This window comes from Amblyomma maculatum, chromosome 10 (genome assembly GCF_055883805.1).
Source record: "Amblyomma maculatum isolate TAMU_Amacu chromosome 10, ASM5588380v1, whole genome shotgun sequence".
Lineage (NCBI taxonomy): Eukaryota > Metazoa > Arthropoda > Arachnida > Ixodida > Ixodidae > Amblyomma > Amblyomma maculatum.
In genome coordinates, this window is record NC_139353.1 from 145,513,843 (window position 1) to 145,525,225 (window position 11,383).

An 11,383-nucleotide genomic window follows, 5' to 3' on the forward strand; every position below is an offset into this window, starting at 1 on the left:
TGCGAGGTTAAAATGGTTCAGTGCCATTTATAATGTCAATGCGTGGGGGCAAGTACAGAACTTGGGCGAGCGCACTAAAAGCATGTTCGGAATGTATCGGCAGAAAGAAAGTAATTTATTGTTTCCGATGTAAAAAGTGCCGGTTATTCTCTGAAAAACGACAGGACTGTACAGAAACGTGCACGCAAGATTTGAAGTAATCGATGGTGTGATCAGCTTTAACAGTGCTTAGTTTTCTTTAGTTTGCGTTCTTTGACGCGTCGCTCTTTGCATCTGTGCCTAACCTGAAGCACGGATTTTTTGTGGGTTGAATGTTTTTAATTCGTATTTTTAACTCTAGATTTTCGCCTATGTACTTCGAAAAACTGCAAAAAAAAATAAAATCTTTGGTAGTCATGGTGTCCATGCCACACACTTACCAACAATTTTTCTTCACACTGTTCAGCTGACTTGAAGGGGAACTGCGCACCAGGTTGCTTGAGGCGAATTTTTATTTCGGTTTTGCGGGTTCAAAAAGTTTGTTCCATAAAAAACCAAACTGCAGTACTGTACGCATGCCCGTTCTGAGACCTACACATATTACTGCCGCTAAAGCCGGTCGCAATTGCTTTCTCATATAACTACATTGCCGGAGTGAAATAGATTGTTTACTAGGTGGAGGGTTTTTGCTGTGGCAGAAGCCTATTTCATTTACTTCACATACTTTACCACAAGAATCAATCTATTTTGCAGCCCTTATCTTTCCTGTACTGCTTCAGCCTTGAAAAGAACGAAGTACACAAAAAAAAAGGGGGGGGGGGTTCCATTGGCAGATAAAGATATGTATTCTGTGGCATGTTCATGAGCGAAAACAAAATAGTAATACACCTCAAGAAACTGAAGCTCCTTCTTTGCTAGAAGCAGCTGTGTCTGCAAAACCTTTCAATGAACTGCCTATCAACATTACTAGAATAAACTCTTTTGTTCTAGAAATGCCTTGATACAAGACTTCGTGTGGAGATTTGGCCCATGCAGCTTTCACTTCCGGAGCCTTGCTCTTTGCAGATCACAAGAACACTGGTGGAAGGATGGCTGCCATTCACTTGTAGCTGTTATCAGTTCGAACCGTTTCAACTCATCTTGTGAGTATACAGTTCAAAATCTACAAAATGTTTCATGCATGGTAACCAAATGATAAAGCTAATTTTGTTTCAAAGTGTGTTGTCGACTAATTTTTTTATTGCTGAAATGCTCAGACCAGAAAACGGTTGGTTTGCTCAACTGAGAAAATTCTGGCTGAGCTACATGCGTTACAGCAATATGATAGCAGCAGGTGCACTGCTCATCTCGGGCAGAGTGCTGAATTATGCGACGTTTATCAAAGAAAGCAGTACCACGCATTAGCTGCTGGATCAGTCAAATGTATACTTAGTGGAAACACTTAAGATAAAGTAGACTTCAAATAGAGGCTAATTGCTCATTAGCACCCACATAAGTGCAGCCATTCAGATAAAAAGAAAAGCTATACAAGTTTTCCAGAAGCTTCAGTAGTGAAAAATTTGACGTGGTCCAAGGAGTGAACCCTGGACTATTACTCATGTGGGGCAGTTTGTCTACCAATTCATCTAACCAGGACAACCAGTGGATGGTGGGGCTAAGCTGAATTTATCAACAATGCACAGGACTATAACTTATGCTTCGATCCCATGGACACCAAAAAGGCCTTCAAGAACTGGCCCTTTATATCTGATAGTTCACAGTGCACAGCTACACAGCACTAGTTCTGCACTATTGTTAATAAGAACCTTGCACTTTAATGTGCCTGTCGGACCTGTAAAGGGACAAAACATGGACCAAAATGTAACAATATGTACTAAATTAGATTATGGTGTAAATGAAAAAAATGTTTTTAGTATAGATCGAGCACTATAATATCCAAGAATCAAGGATGTATTTTAATTTGGCACTGAAATTTCATAAAAACAACTGAAGGGATCTCTTGCGATGAAACATTGTCATCATCCCTGTAGCCACGTCTCGAGAAAATGTCAATGATTCTTTTAATTGCACGTGCTCTCTGTTCTTTGACAAGCGCTCACCTTGTTTTGTTGTATTGTTACATCCATGATATCATTAGCGACATAGCAATATTTTGAGTGCTGTCCAGTGTGCCTGTCAATAAACTGAATCCCGCTTCAGCAGAGAGTGGCCGTCTGTTTTGGTCCAAATCAGACGAAGTCAAATTTTGAGGGTAGTTTCGGTGATCATCACCGAATTGAATCAATAAATCTAAATACTTTAGATTTATTGATTCAATTCGGTGATGATCATGTTTGTTGGGAATACAACCCGAGATCGATGAAGCCGTTGCTAAGCTCCAATTCGGGGCATTCCAAATTAGTGAAGAATGGGATGATTAACACATGCTTATTAAATGCGTTGAAGAAATCTTGTTCCCACGGCATGGGCAAGAGTTTTGAAAGACAAGTGACAAGAATTGCAAAGGCCGGTTATCGGGAGTCGGTTATTATTGAGGCCAGTTGCCGGGTGCTGAAGAGCCTTAAAAGAACGCACAGACTGAAATCCCTGCCCAGCATGGGTGAGAGGAAGAGGAAGGTTGCAGTGGTACCGTATGTGCACATAATTTCGCATGCTCTTTCAAGCAAAGAGGTGTCTTATTTAAGTGATTTTTTTGTGCAGCAGGTGAATCCAGGGGTTGTTCCACGTGACTGTTTCGTTTTCTTCATGTTTGTTTTTTCTGGGCCCTGGAGTAAAGGGCTTAGGCATAGTTGTGAGTCAGCGCTTGTACTGTGGCTTTCTTTTATCTTGTCCTTTGTCTTCGTGTTCGCGCTGTTTATATTAATAATGTCTCATCGGCTCACCACAATTTACTCCGGATTTCTACGCAAAAGCCATCTTCGGGGCTTTGCCTATTTTGGCTAAAAACGGCAGTCAGGCTTGGTGGGCCGCCATGTTGGTCCCCAGTTAGTGCGGAAGCACTTAAGCAGGTATGACAGCGATACCACTTCTATAAAGGATGATCATGCACAATGAAGAAAAAATACAGAACTCCGTCGCGCCGCGAAGGAGTCCTTTGTTCCCTTTACTTTTTCTTTAGTGTGAGTGACGTGACTTCCCACACCTAGTGCAAGTCTTAGTGCAACAATCTCAGTATTTGGTTTCTAGGGAGCTTCGCAGGACGAAGGCTATCGATCGAACAGAGCTTCAAAGCAGTGGAGAAAATACTAAAGGTTTTGGAGGATATGCAGGAGGTGCGCCTGCCAACAACACACCCTAAATCTGTGTACCAGTGTATTAATGGAATCTGTGTATTAATGGAAGGCTGAAAAGAGTTGGCATACTGAATAGGGTCAATAAAATTTGTCGTTCTTCAAGCAGTTAAAAAGGCAAAAACAACCTCTCCCAGGCCTCACAGAGCAGAAGCGGCTTGGTGCCTGAAAATCCAAGAATGATGAGCGGACAGCACACAGGGGTGCAACAGCTGCGCCAAGCTGTGCATTAAGCGTGAAATTTGCGCCAAACTGTGCCAAAATGGCCCGACTATCCGCAAAAGTTTGCCATACTCAGGGACAACTTTCTGCGGCCGTGATATAACCAGTCACGATGCTACAGACACTGTAGCATGCGTCACTGGCCTTTTAGTTTTATTTTGAGATGGCGTCATGGCATTCTAATGCCTACTCATATTTCTCTCTGCGTCCATGTGCTTTCTACGCTTTCCAGTTCGGTCACTGTCTGTGCGCTGAAGGAACCCCATAACGCAAATGGGCTGTTTGTGACAAGGCACCACTGCTATTGCTTTGCTTCCATGGTGGGCCGTGGTGGTACTTGTGATTTTGGAGCAATACTTCAACACTGTATTTTAAGTGCTGCACGTTTTTATTGGATGTATCTTAGTTTTTTATGCGGCTCATGGAAGTTTTCGATGTCCTGTTGAGCCATTCATGTACAGCAAGGTTATTTTTATGCTGTCTTGTCAATAGACTCACTTTCCCATCGTCAGATAGTGTAGGAGGTGCGTCAGTTATGGCTTCTGTGTTTGTGCTAATACAACTGGAGGTGGAACTTGTGAAATTTATTTCGAACATCAGAAGGTCGAGAAACTTACAGCAGCTTAGCTATTGAATTTCATAATGCCGCAGTGGAGCCCAAGACTGCCAAAATTAACATTTATGTGTGCTGCAACATTGAAATACTATAAAGTATGCTTTGGCCTTGTGCATGAAATACATAACCTAATAATCGTCCACCTCTCCTTAATCAAAACATTGTGTCAAAACCACCGCCAGTCCACAAGAAGCATAATTCACGAGCCAAAGATGCGCTCGTTCGTCAGTTTTCTTTGCTTAAAACTTACTTTCGGCATTTGCCATTTCGCCTTTTGGTCGGAGTTGCTTTTTGTCTTTGTTTCTGTATTTGCTTTTCAATCAACATTTTGTCTTTGCACTGCGCTCGCTTCTGGACAGAGACTGATCGCAGTCACTGCTTCAAATTAAGCTCTTTTGGAGCTGCCCTCGCACGACACAAGCTGTGGATTTCGCAGAGTCAAACATTGTTTTTTGAGCCTTGCAAGCAACATAAGATCCCATGATTAAGGTTGTCAATCGCGCTAAATGAAAAAAAAAAGCATATTCTCTAGCTTTTTTTATTTAGCCTCTTCTATTTTATGACTATTTTTTGTGTGTGTGTGTGTGTGATAGCATGCCTAGCAGTACAAAAAGCTTATTTACAAAAATAAATACACGCAGCATCGGTGATAGGTGGCCCTTGCTAGATTTCCTTTGGATCACATTCATACAGTCCGATATTCACACCTCTTCATTCTTTTGTGCCGAAAGTAAGATTTCTTCCCTGTTTAACAGCTCCAAAATTTGAATTAAATTTTTTTTCTTGTGAGTTGATCCAAATATGAATTTTACTGCTCTAAAACGAAGATTTTGCTGCTCCAAAAATCGCTACAAATCTTATTTGAGCTCTTGCACCCCTGAGTGCATCCCTTTAATGAACCACAGTGTGAGTAATCAGTAGTCTTTCTTGAATGGCTCACTATTTCCTTATCTCAGCATCATTCCACATTACAGCAATGTGGTGGGTTCGACTTCCACTCCCAATTTTCTCAAATGTGTACCAGCTATGGCCCAGCCTGGTGCTTGGCTTACCAGGGCTCATGGCTTAGGAAAGGAGGAAAAAGGAACTGCATATGGGCTTCTGCTGCACGAAGCGGACTTAGGGTTGTCTAATGGTGGAACGAATTGTGAATTTTGGTTCATGGCCCTTTTCCTGGAGTGAGCTAGAATACCTTTCCCAAGCATCTTATCCCAGAAGAGTTGAGAATCAGGCCAGGAGCAATCTTGTACCCACCGGCACCAGGATCGAAACTGGTACCTCCTGAATACGAGGCAGATTCTGTCACAAGGCCGGGTGCTCGGGTTCTCGCTCTAATGGTGTTCAACGTGGCCTTAGAATATCTAAAAAAAGCTTAATGATTGTTCATGAATTCAGAAAGGCCGCGGTCAAAGGTGCGCTGGTGTGCGCAGTACATTTTCGTCTTTCTTTTTTTTTACAGAGCGCTTAGGGTCAATTCACACACCAGATCCGTGATGATTATGGTTAAATGATAATAAGTTTTGTCTGGAAAGAACTGACCAAGCTAGAAAAAATTTCATTGCAAGAAGACATCAGTGCTCAGCGTACTCACAATGTTCTTAAAAAAAATTATATACACTGGGACGAGCTGTCTGAAAATTTTCAGGAACCTTATAGCTGTGCTTTTTATTTCTGAAACTTAGCCTTTGTCAAATATGCATGTAGAACAATGTTTCTTTAACACTGATAGTCTTTACTGAACACAAGCTTTCTGGTTTTCTACTGACTCTACTCTACTGGTGTTCACTAGTCTCTACTAAACACACACAAAAAAAACTAGATCGGTGATATTGTGTTTTGCTCTACACAAATTTATTTAAGCGGCAACAAATTTCATGGATATATATTTTATAGACAAACAATGATATGAAAACTAAAAGAACAGTGGGCAATTAGATTATGTACTGACCAAAATATTTTGTCATTTTTGTTTTCTTGGGGTCTTGTATTAAACTTAAATCTAACATATTGGACCAGCCAAAGACACGGGAACACAAGAAAAAGAAATATGAGGAACAATATCTGCTGTGCATTCAGGAGGTACCAGGTTCGATTCCAGGTTCCGCCAGGTACCAAACAGTTTTTCAACTGGTACAGGATTTCCCCTGACCTGATGCTTGGCTCTTTTGGGGTGAAATGCTTTGGAAATGGGTCTCAGACTAAACAATGTTGTCCCATGTACTTCTTTGTATTGAGTTCCCATGTCCTTGGCTTCCCATGTCCATGTCCAGCAAGTTAGGTTTGCACCAACTGGTCTGCATGGCCACTATGTAAAAAAATATATATCAGGAAGCACTACAGATATGTCGCAATAATACTAGCTGTGCACCCCCCCCCCCCCCCCAACAGGGTAGGCACCTGGATCCACCTTTGCTACCGTGGTAAATATGCTCTCAATGACCTCATTGGATTTTCTCCCTCTCCATTGCCCGGACAGACTGTTTCCATATTAATGGGACATAAATACATGCTTTAGTGAAGGCCTCCAGAAAGTTCTACAACCTTGTCTTTAAATGTGTGCCAACATCGCACAGTTCACGGCATTGCTTTTCGCCTCCATTGTAAAGGGACTGCCGCAACCAGGATTTCATTCTGTGTCCTTGGGTTTAACAATTGAGCACCCCAATCCTGAGCCACCGCAGTGGCTATTACTTATGTGGAGACGGAATCAAGATGATGGACAAAAGCTGCAAATCGCCTCCAAGGGATTCCTGTTTCAGCACACGCACCAGACAGGGAAGGGCCTGGAAATCAGAACAATGCAATAAATGCCGGCTCCTGGGAAAGGTAAGACATGAATGATCCCGCTGCAACACAGAAGGAAAGTATAATGCTAGTAGCTGTCACATGGCACTCATATGGAAACATTTAATGTTTTATCAGTAAAAGTAGTGCATTTGCTGCTTGCAAGATAACATATAGGAAAGCGTGAATATGATTTGGCAGTGTAAACCGAAGAAGCACGGAGATGAAGAAATGATAAAACAAACTTGGCATTTCCATGCGCGTTCCTTTCCTCCTTGGCCTGTTCGCACAGCCAAACCACACTGCAGTGGTGTGCCAGCTAGCCCATCAAAACATTGCTACTGGAAAGCTCTTCGAGCAATTATACAATTCTATTTCCTACCATGACAGGCCTACGTGGGCACTCCATATGGAACAGACTGGCTCAGCCTAGTCCTATCTTGTGCACCTGAATGCCCTCTCACTGTATTTGACAGCTACTGGAAAATATGCACCAGCATTTATTTTGGTAACGCGCTACAGCTGAAAGAAGCGATTTCACCCGCTCTAGTCAGGAATACAAAAAGGATCTATATAATGGCCACAGAAATAGCCCTGTCACTGAGTAGATTTGCTGGTGAATATTGAAAAACTTATTTTTTTACCGTGTCCATGAACAGCAATTACCTTGTATGGTACACAAGACAATATACAGTCATAACTAAAAACAGAATTTGAATTCCCGTAGAGTTGATGAAAAATGTCAACATTAACATCATCACGGTTAGCTAAAATGTTATACAAATGTAGTCGTATGGCCGGGTTAGTCCTTTCTAGTGGTTAGAACAATCCGGCAGATATATAATATTGGCACCCCCCCTCCCCCTTTTCTACTGCTTTGGCTGCGACGGTGCTGACCGAAATGCATGCCCAGTGCCCCAGCTTCATAAATAAGGTAACTTCTATTTCATATAGTAGCGCTCTTGTATAGCAACCTGTTTTTGCCAGCACACATTTTGTACCCACCTTTCATGAGGCACAAGGCATTCATGGTGCAGGAGAGCCCATGAGCAGAAGCTGCGACGTAGCCAAGATCCCAAAATCGCTGTGCAGCAAGATTATTTCGGCACACACTGAAACAAAAAAATAGAAATGGTTGCTTTTGCTATGACAGGGCTATTCGGGAGCAAAACGGAGGCGGACTCGAAAATGAGCCGCCGGCGACCGATCGAAGCATGGGTATTGAAGGGACTGCTTCCTGGCGCACGGAAAAGAGCTGCGTAGATCCTCCACGAAGCCACCGACTCACAGCAACATCACTTAGCAATAGCGCATCGATGCAGAAAACCTTTCCAGACAAGCTTTAACGTGAGAAGAGCGGCGCCATGAGCTCTCCTAAATTGGCGAGGAAAGTACGGAGTGCCGCCGTAAGTGTTTTGCGCTGCATTTTCGCTGTACTTACGAAAGTCTGGAGAAACTTGCAAGGATGGGTGCCACCCAGTATATTTTGCAGAATACATTCCAGTCCGGTCAATCTGAAGCAACGCGGCGCGAACAAGCCTCCCGCTTGCTTGTGCCACTGCGCGCCAAAATTGAAAAGGAAAAAAAAAAAGCACCTGGAGGCGGCGATAAAAAAAAGCGTCTGCGTCCGAGAGTACACGCAAACAAAAAACAAAAATAGGCAATTTATTACGTCACATCCGCCAGAATACAAACAGTTCCTCCTCGCCTACCTTCTTTCTTCTCGCGCATGCGCAGCTTACCAAGATCGCGCGGTGGCGACCGGCAGGTCTAGTTTTCTCGCTTTATAATCATCATCATCACCAGCCTGACTTCAGGGCGAAGGCCTCTCCCATATTTCTCTACTTAACCCGGTTCTGTGCTAGCTGCATCCACTTGACCCCTGCGAACTACTTAACCTCATCCGCCCACCTAACTTTCTGCCGCCCCCTACTACACTTTCCTTCCCTTGAAATCCAGTTTGTTACCCTAAGCGACCATCGGTTATCCTCTCTTCACACTACATGTCCTGCCCATGCCCATTTCTTCTTAATTTCCACTAGAATGTCGGTAACTTGAGTTATTTATCTGACCCACTCTGCACTTTCGCTTTATAGTTAGCCCCAATAATGGCCTTCAGCGAGTTGGCAATCAGAAAGACTGACAGTTCGTTTACAGGTCTAGATTCTGTTATAGAGCGCAGGACAAGAAATTTTGGAAAGTTCTCAGTTGTTGCCATGATCTTTTGTGTCACTTCGGTGCGACTCCTTTTCGGAGGTCGATCAGGTATTTTTAAAGGTAGTTTTTCCATGCAGTATAGATAGCCTAAGGGGTCCTAACATATGTCGCCTCTGGTTCACCCTTATACGCAGAGGAAGGTCCCGGAGCCCCTCGCCTAGTGGACAGGCGAGGAGCCCATCGGCCAAGACTTGACCACGGCCTCGACCGCCACCATTCATGGTTTCTTCCCTTCACCTCTCAACCTTTTGCCACGTTAAAGATGACAGCTTCGGTATGGGGGCTCAGGGTCCGTGGTGGTGCCAAGCACCAACACCTTGTTACACAAGGTGCCCCTGCGGGGTACGAAGGCAGAAACGTCGCTGCACTCCTATCAGCTGTCCTCCTTAACTTCTGCATTAGGTTCATTTTGCCGGCATAATAGAGATGTTAGCTTACAGGCATAAGATAATCTTCCAACTAGCCCACCAACTGTTAAGAGCATTGATATTCTTCTGATTTCCCAAGATCCTTGCACACCTATTTTGAAGGCTCCATTTCCCACAAGCTGATTTGTTTGTGCGCTATTGATTGCCAGCACTGAGCAACAATGCCGGTAGAAAAGATTTCGACTGATGCTGAGAATTCACTGCTTTGTTCTGGCTTGAGCATGTACCTATTCGTGGACTAGCCATGCTGGTCCATGATCTGTGACAGGGAGAAAGTGTTAAGAATCAGCCAGTGGAGCCTATAGGGGACTCAAGCATCGCAGGTTGGCGCTGCGGGCGCCAGTGAACAGCGCCCTCTTCGGCCAACGCCATGTAATTGGTCAGGGCAGAGTGAATAGCTCGCCGGTAGACTTTTGTGTCTTTGCGGCTTCTGCACGCGGGAGCAACTCGCTTTGCGCGCGCTCGCATTCTTTGTCGCTCGCGTTGTTGAAAGCTGCTGGCGCGCGCGTGCGCCCTGTCCGCAGTCTACTCGCTTTGAGCGCGCTTAGATTTCCGTGCTGAAAGAAAGCTGTCTCGCGCGCGCTCCTGCTTCTACTTTTCAAACTCGCGCTTGGACGAAGTGGTGTTTGAAGAGAGTGTGCAGCAATGTACACGCTTTGATGTGGTTTTAAAAAAATAGCCGACAGCGGTGGCTATTTTCATGGCACAATACAGTGCTGTGCATGATTGGCGACTGCTTGATGTTAGAACACGTCATTTTGCTGTGCTATGAGCGCAGTACAGAATCTTTTTTATTGTTTGACCCTTTGCTGTGTACAGCCGAGCCACAGGCGCCAGTGTCATTTCCTTAGCATGCAGCATATTGAGACAATTTTGTATCTAGTGCATCATTTTCAGTGGCTGGTGAGTTAAAACTATCCCTAATTAAAAGCAAAATATCTGCACAATTTAAGTTGCACACCCTGCTAAATTAGGTTGAAGTGGCCAAAAAATAAGCACATGAAATGTGCACAAAAGCCTAGTTTGCACTTGATAGGAAGTTGAGAAAACGCTATTGAAAACTACAAAAAGGTTAAGCGCGACATCACGGTCATGGCAGTTAAAATAGTCTTTCTGTTGAGACTTCTTGGTGATGTAAAGCAGTGAAGCCAGCATTGAGGAGAAAGACAGACTTACTGAAAGACAGACTTACTGAAAGTAACGAAAGCAACATTGAGGAGACAGACTAACTGTTTTAACCAGTCTTAATAGTGGCTGACACAGTGACCTGACACATCATGAGCACTTCACCTCTCATAGCTGCTGCGAGCGCTTTCACCGAGTTTTAATAATTTCATGACCATTTCCTACTCTTGATTTCTTTACATGTGAAAGAGGAACGATCAAGATTGTTCAATAGCAAAATTGATTTGCTTGCCATATTTTGACATGCATGCCCCTTCAGTTTTCTTCCAGTTGCATGCGATTATTTCTTGTCCTTCGACGTAACATGACTAAAATTAGCTTTTTATTTTGTATTCTTTAATTGCAGAGGCATATGGTTATACGTCCGAAGCATGGTGTAAGACATAGGCTAAGTGAGCGGAAGGCAAGGAAGAGGCGTGCTTCAGCAGCAGCTGCCGGCATCCTGGACTGAGGAGGCTGCCTGAAATGAACATGACCACCGCAAGTAAAATGGACGCTGCATATTGCTGTGCACGTGCGCACACGGCGTTGGAAGGTAAACACGTTGTCATTAGGCGAAACATGTTCACGTTGAATACTTCGTACGCTTCTTTTGCGGCTAAACAAAGAAAATTTCAAACCAATGAATGGGCGCTTGCTCTTCAGAAGTATAATTACAAGAT

At 43.7% G+C, this 11,383-nt stretch overlaps 1 long non-coding RNA gene across 1 annotated transcript; it reads right to left on the bottom strand.

The window, feature by feature from the left end:
• Positions 1-6,530: 6,530 nt before the first annotated feature.
• Positions 6,531-8,444, bottom strand: LOC146177649 (uncharacterized). The gene is made up of 3 exons (XR_014701336.1): positions 8,333-8,444; positions 7,897-8,003; positions 6,531-6,890 (listed from the first exon to the last, which is right to left on the bottom strand). It is a non-coding gene; the product is annotated as an uncharacterized LOC146177649 (long non-coding RNA).
• Positions 8,445-11,383: the final 2,939 nt, after the last annotated feature.